Source organism: Brienomyrus brachyistius, chromosome 12 (genome assembly GCF_023856365.1).
Source record: "Brienomyrus brachyistius isolate T26 chromosome 12, BBRACH_0.4, whole genome shotgun sequence".
In the NCBI taxonomy this organism is placed as follows: Eukaryota; Metazoa; Chordata; class Actinopteri; order Osteoglossiformes; family Mormyridae; genus Brienomyrus; species Brienomyrus brachyistius.
Window position 1 is genome coordinate 1,505,683 of NC_064544.1, and position 11,829 is coordinate 1,517,511.

General features: G+C 45.2%; 1 long non-coding RNA gene across 2 annotated transcripts; it reads left to right on the plus strand.

Annotated features, from left to right (window-relative positions):
* Nucleotides 1-3,680: 3,680 nt before the first annotated feature.
* On the plus strand, nt 3,681-10,806 carry LOC125704916 (uncharacterized). Of its 2 annotated transcripts, XR_007381279.1 has the most exons (5): nt 3,681-3,875; nt 4,942-5,047; nt 5,170-6,240; nt 7,664-7,800; nt 10,374-10,806. It is a non-coding gene; the product is annotated as an uncharacterized LOC125704916 (long non-coding RNA). The 2 variants fall into 2 exon arrangements; XR_007381278.1 differs by lacking the exon at nt 10,374-10,806 and having other exon boundaries at nt 5,170-9,163.
* Nucleotides 10,807-11,829: the final 1,023 nt, after the last annotated feature.

Here is an 11,829-nt window from a genome sequence, read left to right on the forward strand (position 1 = left end):
GTTGTTCTCAACCCAGGCAACGGGATGAAAGCAGGGCTCCCCCAGAAGACACGGAAACAGATTAGCAGGTATTAGCGAGGGCTGTGGAAAGAATGGGCCAAGCTCTTGAGAACGAGAGGAAGCTCTCTGTCAAAGTGACCAGTGTTTGTCCACCATTTGCCCCACACAAAGGCAGACCTGAGGATGTAACTACCTCCAATATGGGCCTTTATAACCCTTCTGACTTTCAGATACTTCAAAAAGAACCAAAGAGTAATCCCCAGAAATAGCAACTAAGGGCTGTCTTAGAGGGTGGGGGGTGAGGGGGTGAGATCCTAATGGAGCTAGAGGTGTTGAACCCAGAGCTCTCATTAAAGCAACTAGTGCACATACGAGCCTCTCTTTGTGTGGACAAAGTGGGAAGGATCACCGCTGTGACAGAACCTCAAATTCCGCAGGTTAACTAAGAAAAAAAAATTTAAATCAAGACCCCTTTGCGAAAAAGACCCCTTATCTGCTTCTGAAATCCACAAGACATGCCAGCGGTCCACAATCTGCCTTTGTTCACAACCACCGAGCTGCACTGGCAGACGGCCACGGTCCTTTCATTCCGGCCCTCATTATCGGAGGTAATTAACGCCATTCAGGTTCAGTGAGTGCCCTCTTAGGGTAGCTGGGTTGAGGAGTGGTGGATGGGGGGGGGGGTCTAGAGTAGGCTATGAAGACAATGAAGGACAGCCCTATTGAACGGTACCTTTGAGTTACAAACATGGTCCAGCTCAGCGTGCACTTCTCTCCTCCTTACCCAGACTGTTCCTCTCTTTAAATTCAGTGAGATCACAATGAAGACAGGCATTTGCTAGCCAGGAAAAGGATTGGGGCCGTGCTTAAAGAAAGACGGAAAACAAGCTTCAATGGGAGCAGGAAAATGAACAGAGAGATATAACATTTTCCCAGAAACTCGTCATTTCAAGATATCCATCCATCCATCCAATACGGGACCACGTAAGGGGGGCTGGAACCTAGACCTGGCAGCATAGGTCACTAGGCGGGGGTCCACCCTGCATGAGATGAGGTTGTTGGAACATTTCCTATTCATATTGTTAGCAGGACCTACCCTTAGAAATGTATATTTCAGTCATTTAGCAGACTCCTTTATCCAAGACGACATACATCTTTGAGAGACTAGGGTCAGCCAGTCCCTGACGCAGTTGGGGGTTAAGGTCTTGCTCAAGGGCCCCATGGTCAAATTACCCTCCTGACCCTGGGATTTGAACTAGCGACCTTCCGATCACAGTTACAGTGTTGCAAGGTGCATCTTTATAAGCAACTTTTCAATACTCTATAAAGCAGGAGCACATTTACAAAGTGTGTTAACTGCAACCAGTAGGTTATTAAAGCCTTTGATCATTAATTAGAGACTGAAGGCCCTTTCACATTGTAAACAGATCAAAGGAAATGGATCGACGCACCTACTGGTGGGGAAAGCGCCGGGTGAATGGTGGTTCTTTAAGCAGAGCATCGTTTTCAGTGCGTTAATCAGTGAGACGGGGGGCAGTGAAATCCGGGAAGACACAGATGGGGGCTCGGCAGCGCTCTTTACTGATCTGTATTAATGCCCCTAAAAGTTCGTTGGCAGTGTGCAAGCAGGAAGGGCCAGTAGGAGCCGCTTAGGTGGGAAGGGGTGTCCGGGGGGGGGGGGGGGGGGGGGGCTAGCCTAGGCTAGGGCACCTTTTCATATCTAGTCACCCACCCTGCATTGTATATTCTTAATGCCTTTATAAGGCCAAATGCACAAAGCCCTTCTTACCTCATATGGGGATCTCTCACATTTATTTGTATGCTTACATGCTTCTTTATTAATTTATAAGCTTTTGATTTCCATATCTTATTTTAATTCTGTTTATATATATATATATATATATATACATATATATACACACACACACACACCCACCCAAGGGGGTCTTAGCTATTTTATACAGCTGTAATGCTTAGATCGGTGTTTAGGGACCCCCCCCCCCCCCCGGACAGTCTTAAGAACAAGAAGGGAGCAAAAATTAACGCACCTGAACCAAAATAAATTGTGCAATCTAGAAGACTGGATACCCAGTACAGGTGTGAGCTAGGAGGGGGCAAATCTGGGTGCCCCCGGGGACTGGGGTGACAAACACTGGCTTAGATAATCGATGTGAAAATCTTCAGCTGCTGTGGGAATGTTGCACAGGCCTCTGTTATCTCCGTCACAGTTTGTGTTGTGTTGAAGCAAAGCTAACCAGAGCAAAGATCTCCCTCCTGGGTGTAACAGACAAGCAGGAAGACGCGCGCTCACATGGATCACGACTGGATGGTCGTCCTGCAGTGACTCGGATATAATGGTGCGGTTAGGAGAGGCGTACAGAGGTGAACACTGCCAGGGACGACGTATATTTTGGAAACCCATGGAACAGGAAGCGTAGAGGGCCGAGATGAAAGGCAAATCATTTCTTCTCATTTAGGGTGGCCATCTTGCCACAGGAGGTTGTTGGTTTCAAGCTGAGATGATGAGAGAAAATGTGAGACAGAGCTGACGGCCACTAGCCAGCCGATCGCAGAAATCCGTCCGCTTCGGTCTGCCTTGGTCCCGCTCTTACTGAAACGCTAATGGTCCATCTCAAGATGTTCCCAACATCAAGTAAACCTCAAGCGGTCCGATCGTCTCCAGATATGCTTCAGCTGTCTGAAAATTTCAAAAAGCGAGGTTCGATTAAAACAGACGATGGCGATATAATGAGAGATAGACAATGTGCAAAAGTACTGGAAGTGCTTTTAATTGGAAAAAAAAGACAATGACAATAACAACAGGAGAAACAACATCTGGAAAGTGGGACATTCTAAGTATGTGGTTACTTGGAAACCACGAGTTTCTTATCTGAAGATGGAGTGTCCCCTGAAGGCACGAGCATAAGCTAGTTGCCATTCTGTTACCCCCCCAGTTCAGTCGCGGTCACCAGACAGGGGGAGACATGGCAAGGAGCTGCATGAATTATAAGCAGAATTGCCGGAAGAACACCCCCCCCCCCAAACCACTCACTCCTAAGTTCACAATCTTCTGTGAATTTGCAAGGAAGCCAACATCGAGCAAAACGGTGGGCTGCACGTTTACGGCTACAGGAAGCTGCTGCGACCCCTGACCTTCACTAGAAATGTCCTGATTGGTCATTTACTGCCGGTCTCAGCGGCCTTGGCACCCTGCTCTGTACCGTCGACTCTGCAGCATCTCGCCTCTGTGCATTTTGAATTTACCCAGCTATGCCACCCCCCCCCCCCCCCCCCGCCAACCAGAATCAGAATCCTTACTGGCACATGACCAAGGCTGGTGCAGATTTTTGTTGGCACTGCTGGCTGCTGTCGGTGACACCATGACAACAGACAGCTAGCAATTGTGGCATAACGCAGGGAGGGAATAAACACACAACAGAGAGGACAGTAATCTGTGCAAATTCAAGTGGAGTAATGCTGAAAGTGGACACAGGCACAATCGGGGGTGTCGCAAGAAATGCTGGCCCTCTTGAAAAAATGTCACCCATTGCTGTCACCTTGGACCCCATGCCAGGACCCCTCCCACTGATTTTTCCACCCTGGGCCCTGTGAATCTGCCAGGGTTTCCACTGCTGTCTGATGTCCCCTGGCACAATACAGACAACATTTATATAGTCCATAGCATGCATCACATGCAAGGTGCAGTTATTATGTGCAGGCAAATTGTCAGGGCTCTGTGCTGAGGTCATAACAGGCCTTTGCTTAGAAACACACGTCCCACACCATGGAACCCTCCACAGCAACAGCCGCACTGGAATTTAATGAAGGTCCGGTGATCGTATCGCCACCTCAGCTCCGGGTCTGGGAAATGTCAGGTAGGCACTGCTGGAATCTGGCATCGCGTCAGCCTACTGTACAGTGACTCGGCAAGCGGCAGCCGGGCCGATCCGCTGGGAAAAGTCGGCCGGTCTGCTTCCCATTTGGACCCTGGGAAGGGCAGCAGGTCACTGCTGCGGAATCTCATCACGACGGTGCTTAAAACGACAACTGAGGTGCTGGCTCCTCTTGCCATTCATTTTACTGCAACTATAAATGTGATTTGAGTTCCTTTGAGGGTAATTTTATTTCAAATTAAATCCCATCCTGCCATTGTGTTCATTTGTTGTGGCTACATTTTAGGTACATTTCGAAATGCTGAAACACTACTTTCACTCAGCACTTTAAACATTTTCAAACGAAAATAATTGCCTAAAAAGCTCAGCCTATTCTTTTACATTTTGTCGGTATGCAAGTGGAAAACCATTAATGAACGGATATAAATAACCTGAAAATGTAACTATGTATCTCCAAAGGGAAGTCATGAGTCCAGCTGCAGCTAGGATATTAAAGACAGCTAATAATAATCAGCTGTTGTTTTGCTGTGGTTACATTTTAACTGCATCAGTAATGTTCCAACATGATGGCTGAGCGTTATCATCACAAAGAAGTTGAGGAATTTCTTAAGGAAACATACTTCTCTAGGGTAAATTATGAAGTGATTCATAACAAGAAGAATGTAACAGAATTCCAGTACTCCCTTAAACAGCCCACCGCATCCACCATGAACCGCGGTATCTGCCGTCTCCTTCAGAAAGATCTCTTCTGCTAATACCAAAGGGAGACAAACGAAAAGCCTGATTTTGTTTACAATGTTCACTAATGCTCGGCCAATGAACCAACTTGAGGATTTTTCCAGGGAATTTCCAGAGAAGAAATTTAAAGCCCTTAAATAAGTTGAATCACCGGAGTGGTGTAATTATATTCGGCCAAAGTCTTCAGGATAGCATGACTGAACTTTCCACATCGTCGAGAGTTGTGACTCACCACGGGATCCACCAGAGGGGATAACGCCTCTTGCTGGTCATTAATATGCTGTCTATTGTTGATCCTTTCTGTACATAGGCGTACTGCGGCAGTCTAAAGCTCACGCTGAGCAAGCTAAGACAAGATAAGCCTCTATGGCGTTACAGCGACACCGGATAGCCTGATAACATCCAACTGTCTTCAGGTTTGAGCGCCTTTCTATTCCAGAATGTTAACGGACTGTTTTTTATTTTTTTTGTAATATCATAACATGTTTTCACGGATGATACGCACTTCCTTGGGTGACCCTCGTGTGTTTGTTTCCAGCTGCAAGTCGCTACCCCCCCCAGAAATTCATCCTCAAGCACAGGATCCTGTACTGCTTAGCTTTTCTCCAGCCTGATGGGAAAGAGATAAGTGTAATATTGTGTTTTGGTTAGAGCCCGAGCCCAGTTCAGCCAGTTTGGTTCAGGGACTGGTGGCACTAGTCGTAGAAAGCGCTTCCGTGTCAGGGTACAGAATTGAATGCAATATCGTCCAAGATTAATCTATGCCCTGACAACTCTGTGCAGTGCTAAAGCAATCTCTCAGGTGTCTGACAGGATTTGGCGCAAATTCTGGGAAAGCGAAGGTATTGGATTCTTCACTCCTTCCAGGAAAAAGGGGCTTCTTTCTGGAATGTGATTATTTCATATTTGTCTTGCAGGGTCCACTTCAGAGGTAGGAAGAACCACCACAGAAGTGTTTGAGAACAGCGGCATTGTGGGTAATCTGGACCCTCACTAACCCACAACCAACCCTGAACTCCACAACCCTCTGTACTCTCTCTCTCTATGCTTGTCTGCCCAAAATAGGTAGATGATTCCTTATTTTTAGATCATGCAAATAACTCTGTCCTCATGGAAAAAACACAAAGCTATTTATGCACGTAACTGACATTTCCTAGACGATTTTACAGCTTAGCATCTGAAGCGGGCTGCTTTTTGTCTGGTTTATTGCAAATTCCCTGCTGTCATTTACAGGGATTTGGTGTGGGGGCTTGTTATTAATCCCTGTAAGTTTTTTTTCCACAGTACATCCAATAATGGGATATAAGATGGCAGAGGCGGGATACAGATCTTAAGGCTGCAAGCTTCACTCTAGCTATAAACGCAAATCTCCTACGTTTTTTTTTTCTCTTTAAGTTGCCATCATATAATATTTCAGCCATAATATTGCGACACCTAATGCAGAGATTCGATCAAACACTCACTTAAGGTTCACTCGTTATTGCATTATCTTTAAATGTATTCCGCAGGAACAAGAAGAATACGTTATATAACTGGAATCTAAAAGAGGAAAGACGATTTTAAAAATTTAAAAGTGAATGAGCACGGCTTCGAGGCCTATTCCCTGCAGGTAAACACTGCTCTCCCTGGATCTCTGTAGTCGCAAAAAAAGTAATTTCATCACATAACACGGATTTGCTTTCAAACGCTAGAAGCCATTAGGCATTCAGGACGGCCCGACGAGCCGGTATAATACTGAAGGGCGCAGTCGCGTTTGACTTTCTGAGAAGTTACCGGATCGCCAGCGATGTTATTGCCGAGGCTTGAGCCGGCCTCTCCGCGGTCAGCGGCCGGGGCTCTCTGCGGGCGTCCCTCCCGGCGCACAAAGCCGCCGTTGTGGGGAGCGAGAGCGCCGCTGAGGTTTTCATTTCATTTACAAAGCCACGGCGAGCTATATTAGGATCAAATTGACAGGGCTGTTATGAAGAAATTCGATTGTGGATTCCAGCTGCGCATAATTACGTGGGAATTTCCTACTGCGTCCGAATCAGGCGCGTTGCATCTGAATGACGGATATTTAAAAACACTGCAGTCGAATATATATATAGATATATATATATATATATACACATACACTCATATAAACATGAAGGTTTATTTCAATACAGCCTTCAAATTGTTTAGTGAACATTATCAGTGATGCTGTAGGAAGTTGCCCTATTCTGAAATAACACTTTAACATTTGCACAAGCATGAAAGCAGGTAATTTGGAAGTTAGTTAGTTTGCATGTCCCACCATGCTTTTTCTTTTCTTAAAGAAATACATACAGATATTGTGGCGGGACAAAAGCTTGGGGTTAAACCAGCACCACTGAAGAATTTTTCAGGGGTTAAAGGGATTGCAGAGGGGAGTCATACAGTAGAGTTGGGGAAATTTAGGATGATTCCGAAAACTAAATTTGGAACATAATTAGACAGGTCTGGGTTGGAGGCCAAATATGATGTTTTCATGAGGCCCAAATACTCTAACGGTGACCCTGGATCGAGGGCCAAAGATGTAGCCGATCTGCTGAACACGGGATTCGAACCGACGACCTTCCGATCACAAGCACCACACCTCCACTTTTAAAGAAGTGAAAAGTGAAAGACATAAAAAGCAGCATATTTGATTTTACAAATCTGTGAACGCACTGAACACTTTACTAAAACATATGCCCAACGACAGCCTCTGCTTTGGCTATAATAGCATTCTGATGATTAATATTTATATTCCACACACACTGTCAAAAGTAAAGAGGGTATCTCCTTCACATCCTGTTAAAGGGTATATCCCTGTCTTTCCGATTCGTCTGACAAGCTGTTCGTGAGGTTAATTTAAGAATCTTTTCATAAATGATTCATGGGAACAGTCACAAAATTATACTTTAAAAGCTTCTCCTTAAGATGTTCTATAAAGGGAGATCTGTATATATAGACAGACACTATAAATACAGAGGGCGATAACACAAGGGAGAATGGGATTGCTGGTGAATTATTTTTCCATGTCTGCCCAGCCCAGTGGGGAGAGCAGGCTGGCTGTTTCCTAGCGGTACAACGACGCAACCTTTCAGCAAACAGCTGGAGCGAGCAGCGGTGATGAATACCCCAGTCGCAGAGATGCTGAAAGGCGTTCTGCTGCGGCAGGAACAAGGTGAAATATTGACTCATCAACGCAGTGAGCGCAGTAACAGCACCGGACGTATCGGACGGGCCCGACGGTGATGCTGTGACAGTAATATATATGGATTTCAGGTTTTTATACGGATACCGCGTGTGCCGCTTCTTAGTGGGTCCCATATTGACGAAAGGTCCGGGCCCAGCATTTTCACCATTGTGACACGGCCTTCAATCTTCTTTATATATCACCAACGCTGGAACAGGTAAACAGAGAGCCCCGCATTTTAGTTTCAGGGCCTCGCAGTCGGATAATCCACCAATGCCTCTGTCCTGGGACACGAATCCTGGTATAGCTTGAATCCCCCCGAAGTGTCGCATTTAAACTGCCAAACACTGGTGCATTGCATTTCATTTTTTTTTAATTATTGTAGGGCAAGACAAAAAAGAAACACAAGGCAAGCTAAGATAATTCGAGCTTTTCGTGCTACCGGCCTGATACTTGGAGAAACACATCGATGGAAACTCTGGATACCACGTTGCTTGGAGATCCGTATCGAGCCTAAGACCGGCCCTCGACGGCACCCCTCGGGGGCGACTTGGGACTCCAGAAACACCACTGGGCACTTAACAAATTCATTTTAGCCTTTATTTGCACCGACAATATAGTAGAAACCAGTATAACCAGTATAAAAAAGAACCCTATTAGGCAGCGGCACTCATTGGTACACATCAGTCTATCCATACAGTTTTCGATAAACCAGCTGTCTCTTTAAATAACACAGTATACATGTCACTTTAAGAATAAAAACGTCTATTGTCGTTTTCTGATGAAAAGCACGTATTTCCGCTTCATCACAACTGTGACTTTTTACTATAGACGGAATGCACCCATTTCCGCTGATAGCATTTGACATATATAATGGAGCAATGAAAAAAAGGTTTATGAAGTTATCTATTTAAGTAGTTTTAAGGTTTGTACGCGTTAATGTGTATTTGTGATGGTCATCTCTATGGATTTCTTTATATCACTAATTTGATCAACTTGCCGTTGACAGCTAGACAGCTAGCTAATGTTACTGCTATTTGAGAATATAAAGGGAGATTAGTTTGTACCATGACACTGACACATTTGCCTTACTGATAACAGTCCAGGTAAAGCCATTTAAAACATGAAACCGTCTACTGGCGGCGGTGAAAGGACAGGTTTCTGTTTGTGTGCCTCATTTTGGGCTGAGAAGATGCATTTTTTCCACACTCCTGAAATAATGGATTTTTTGAGATTCATGTTTTTCTTCCGACAGCGACTGTATAATATATATGTGTGTGTGTGTGTGTGGAGTAAGTGTATACTACTTTGTGGAGAACCCCCAGATTTTAATATAAACCTGTTTTTCTGACATTTTGGGAATCATTTTGCAGGTCCCCAGAAAGATCTGTAAATGCAAAAAAGGTAAAAAAAAAAAAACAAAACAAACAAAAGCCTGGTATTTAATTTTTCGTTATTTATGGTTAAGACTACGATTGGGTTAGGGTTGGGTAGGGGTTAGGGTTAGGGTTGGGTAGGGGTTAGGGTTAGATAGGGGTTAGGGTTGACATGTTGGGATTTGAGTTTTTCCCATAGAAATGAATGGATGGTCCCTACAAACACATAAGTACAAACCTCTGCGTGTGTGTGTGTGTGTGTGTGTGTGTACTGTAGATAGCAGTTGTAGACAATGACAGCCAAAGGCACCCCTATGCATGGCAGTCTAACTGGGAGAGCAGCTGAAGATGAATCCGGAAAGAAGCTCCACCCCCCTGCCGCCCCCCCACCCCACCCCACCCCCCACCCCAGACTGGGCCTCTGACAGCAGGACAAACAGCCAGGGCCTGTGTCAGCACTTTCTCCAGCCATTTGTAAAACGCATCGCTCTCTGTCACATGCCATAAACAGAGATCCCACTGACATTTTAAGTCAGACTTGGCACTGGGCCTCATCACACCATGGCCCAGTATCCGACTGGATGTTCCTGCGTAAGGGGAACAGTAGACAGAGAGAGAGATGGAGGCATCTACTCAGCCGGCGAGGAATAGAAAGCGAGACCAATACTGGCGGGCTGTCGGCTTCGAGCGAAGCCTAAGAGCAAAACACATAAACTTATACAACATTTGTAGCTCCGCCTCTACATGCCACATTGCATTCTGGGCAAACCCAGATTAATTGCATGCTAACCAATAAACATAGAAATATCACTTACACAACAGATTACTAATGAATTCTCCAAAGTAGTCTAAGAAATAAATTATGTGTACAAAGGTCTGACACACTGACATAGTTAGATAACCAGAGGCCAAGCTTACATTTAGGTAATAAGCCATCCCAGAAATATCACACTGGGATTCAGTGCATGCATTTTCCATTCCAGGTCATTTGCCGTGTCTTTTTGGACTATGTACTTATTCAACAAATTTATTATAACGATGATCATAATAATTATTATTTTTATTTATTCTTACTTAATGTATTTTTTAATGTAAAATATAATATTTATTTATGAATCATGGGGAGAGGTAGTGGTTTATTTTATCCATCTATCTATCCATCCCATTTCCAACTTCTTATCCTAGACTGTGGCGGGGGTGGAGCGGGGGGGGGCTGGAACCCATCCCAGGCAGCAGAGGGTACGAGGCTGCCCTCTGGATGGGACACCGGTCCATCACATGGTACATCCCCACCGCAAAGACTGAGAGACCCTGATGGACTGCGGGTGGATACTGGAATAACCAGAGCAATCCTACATGACCTGGGGGAAGGACACAAACTCCGCACTCTCAGAGCCAGACTCAAACCCCCCACCCTAAAGGTGCACTTCCCGAGAGAGACACCATACACCCGGTCCACACATCAGGTACTCTAGCTATCATTTAAAATTACAGCCCCATATCCAAAAAAGTTGGAACAGGGGCTTGTTTACCAATGTGTTGCATCACTTCTTTTACTAACATTCTATAAACATTTAGGAACCGAGGAGCCCAGTTGTTGGAGTTTAGAAAGTGAAATGTTGATCCATTCTTGCCTGATATAGGATTTCAACTGCTCAACAGATTGGGGTCTCCTTTGTCATATTTTTTGTTTTAAAAAAATGTCTTCAGTGGGTGACAGGTGTGGACTGCTGGTAGGTCAGTCTCGCACCCAGGCATCCGTCCCACATCCTTCCCAGCTGTGCAGGCTACCCAAGCCATGGGCACTAATGCACCCCCATACCATCCCGGATGCTGCCTTTTGACTGTCCGCTGATAACACGCTGGATGGTCTGTCTCCTCTTTGTCCTGGAGGACGTGACGTCCCTGATTTAAAAAAAAAAAACACAGTTTAAAATTTTTTTACGTCAGACTGCAGGACCAAAGTCCATCTTAAATGAGCTCAGGCCCAAAGAAATCATGGTGTTTTTAGATCATGGTTAAATATGGTTTCTTCTTCGCATGGTAGAGTTTCATCCTGTATTTGTGGATGCAGTGACAAACTGCACTTACAGACAATGGTGTTTGGGAGTGTTACTCAGCCCATGCAGTGATTTACACTATCGAATTGTGTCTTTTTAATGCAGTGCCGCCTAAGGACCCAAAGATCACTGCTATCCAGTATTTGTTTTCAGCCTTGTCCCTCACATGCAGAGATTTCTCTGGATTCTCTGAATCTTTTAATGATGTTATGTACTGCAGATGATGAAATTCCCAAATTATTTGCAACATTACATTGAGGAACATTATTCTTAAAGTGCTGCACTATTTGCCCACAGTCTTTCACAGAGCAGTGAACCTCTCCCTATGTTCACTGCACAGAGCGGTGAACCTCTCCCTATGTTCACTGCACAGAGTGGTGAACCTCTCCCCGTCTTCACTGCACAGAGCGGTGAACCTCTCCCCGTCTTCACTGCACAGAGCGGTGAACCTCTCCCTATGTTCACTGCACAGAGCGGTGAACCTCTCCCTATGTTCACTGCACAGAGCGGTGAACCTCTCCCCGTCTTCACTGCACAGAGCGGTGAACCTCTCCCCATCTTCACTGCACAGAGCGGTGAAC